Source organism: Lathyrus oleraceus, chromosome 7, assembly GCF_024323335.1.
Source record: "Lathyrus oleraceus cultivar Zhongwan6 chromosome 7, CAAS_Psat_ZW6_1.0, whole genome shotgun sequence".
Lineage (NCBI taxonomy): Eukaryota > Viridiplantae > Streptophyta > Magnoliopsida > Fabales > Fabaceae > Lathyrus > Lathyrus oleraceus.
This window is the reverse complement of record NC_066585.1, coordinates 525,644,747-525,647,647: the sequence shown is the minus strand read 5'-3', so window position 1 is coordinate 525,647,647 and position 2,901 is coordinate 525,644,747.

The following is a 2,901-nucleotide window of genomic DNA, read 5'->3' as shown; positions in this document are numbered from 1 at the left end:
TTGTTTGTAGAGCGTCTAACTCGTTGCTTTGGGCGAGAAGACGTGGCTACCTCCTTCTCCTTGCTTACACGCTTTGGAGGCATAATGTACCTGACAAAAATTTCTCAAAATCCAACGAAACGGTTAGTGAAAACTGCAACCGTCACTGTGTAGAGGATGGCGAGGGGAACACTTTTTGTGAAGGTGGGTGGATGTGAAAGTGAGTGGAGCTAGGAGAAAATTGAAGCTTAGCTTGATGGAGGCTAGGTTAACAATGGAGGAAGTGGGAGAGAGAGGTTGCCAAAATCAGAAAAAGTGAGGATGAGTGGTGAGGAATAAAGATAGTAGCAAGTGGGGCCCATTACTTAAAATACCCAAAATCAAAAATTTGAAAATTTTACCTGTTACAAACAACACGGCCGTGTTCCTGCACACGGGCACCCGTGTTAATTTTCTGTTTTAATTAACACGGTCGTGTGTCAGCACACGGGTGCCCGTGTTAACTCACTGTTTTAATTAACACGGCCGTGTGTCAGCACACGGGCGCCCGTGTTAATTTTCTGTTTTAATTAACACGGTCGTGTGTCAGCACACGGGTGGCGGTGTGGATGCCCCTGTTTTTCACATTTTCTGAATTCGGAAATGCTTCTTTGGTCTGGCATCCTGTCACTGCGACGTGATTATGATTATGGTATCCTTTCTCCTTACCTGCAACAACATTTCACACCATACAAAAAAAAGAAAAAAAAAAAACAAAATAAGTTAGCAATCGAACAGGTGGGTTGCCTCCCACGAAGCGCTTCGTTTAACGTCGCATGGCTCGACGATTGCCCACCTCATTAGGCGAGGCGCATATGGTCAATCAAGCCCGGTTGTTGGCCTCTGTAATATGGCTTCAGCCTCTGGCCATTCACCTTGAATACATCGCCATTGTCTTGGTTCTTAATCTCTATTGCCCCGTGGGGAAAAACCTTATGCACGACAAATGGCCCGGACCATCTGGACTTTAATTTCCCAAGAAACAACTTGAGCCGCGAATTGAACAACAATACCAGTTGTCCTTCCCAGAAATCTTTCCTGATGATTTTCTGATCATGCCACTTCTGTGTTTTCTCCTTGTACATCTTTGCATTCTCATATGCTTGATTACAAAATTCTTCTAACTCGTGAAGTTGAAGAATTCGGGATTCACCGGCTTTTGCAAGATCATAATTTAAGAACTTGGATGCCCAAAACGCTTTGTGCTCCAATTCCAAAGGAAGGTGACAAGCCTTACCATAAATCAGCTGATACGGAGACATGCCAATTGGTGTTTTGAAAGCGGTTCGGTACGCCCTGTCGCATCCGCGAAAAACAACCGGCGGGCTAAAACAAAAACAACACAGAGCCGCCACCGTGCGTTATGTATCCCAAAAGAGGGAAAGGAAACGCTCGAAGTAAACCTGGGAAAAGAAATGGTCTCGCGACCAAAGAGAATGGGATCGGGAGTCGGTTACGCAAGGGGAAGGTATTAACACCCCTCACGTCCATCGTACTCGACGGGATCCACGCTCTAAAGATAGAAAAAGGTTGCTAAAACAAACACCACACACGCACACTGAAAACAACACAGGTGGGAAAATGGGGAAGAGGGCTCGCTAGGATATCGCATCCTATGCCTACGTATCTCGTCTGGAACGAGAATCAGAGCTGTCGTAGTTCGGCTCACGCACGCCAAACAGGACACACACAAACACAGGCAAACTTGGAACCCGAACGCCAATCGCTGGACTTACATCGGCTTCCGAACCAAACAAACACAATCAGGATACGGACAACCAATCGCTGGTCTTACATCCATATCCCGACACACAAGAAGAAACAAACAACAAGTTACTAAGGAGTCAGGCACTCGAGCCTAGCAACTGTCAAGCAAACGCACACAAAAAAGGAAAAAAGTGCCCGGAGAGACCTCGCACGGTCTCCTGCCTACGTACCTCATCTGGTATGAGGATCAGGGCGACGTAGTTCCCCTGAACGGGAAAGAAATTCTAACCAGATACAAAGGGAGACACACTACTAGGGAGCTGGACTCGAGCCTAGATGTTATCATGCATCATTGCCCTATGTTATGGTTTCTATCTACTTGCACAACAACAAGCTAATCCTAACCAGGAAAAAGCAAAGCATGCAAGCATAAACAAAACAAATCAAACATTCACAGTTAGCACACACTATATACAGACAGATGTGAGCTCAATCAAGGGTTAAGTTGCAAAAGCAACACAACTGTGTCAGGGTGGTGTTGGCTTTTAACCCTGACATTGAGAGTCAGGGTGAAGCCAGATGAAATGGAAGTGAGGGGTGTGCCTCACAGCTCTTATCCCTGGCCAGGGAGAGCTTCAGACAAAGAAGTGTGGGTCCAGAAAGTGGGAACCCTTCTACACTTATGACACTAACTCAATTGTACAACTGTACATGGATCTTGGGTTAATATCCCAATGCATCAACACAGTGGTGTGAGCAGAGGGACGACTCAACAAGAATAGCAGGGGATGGATTGCACATCCCTTGGGTTCTGCCAATTGCCTTAATCAAGGTCTTTTCCTGCTTGGGGACAAAAATAAACAAGCACAAACATTGCCTCTTAAGAAGGACTTCAGACAGTTTCCTGGCCAAGTAACAGGCCAGGTCTTCCAGACTACATGGAGAAAAGAAATTCTACCTCAATTGGTTTATACAACCAAGCAGCGGCACAAGCAAGTTCTCAAGGGAACTGTTAGCGACTAAAGTACCTGAAATCAATCTAATTCAGTCAGTATACCAATCACAAAGTCAAAACAGACAAGATAAGAATCAACAGACAATGTATAATCAGACAATGCACTATGCAAAGCACAATCAACTCAAGTGAGCCAAGCATCCTACAAAATAAACCAAGTT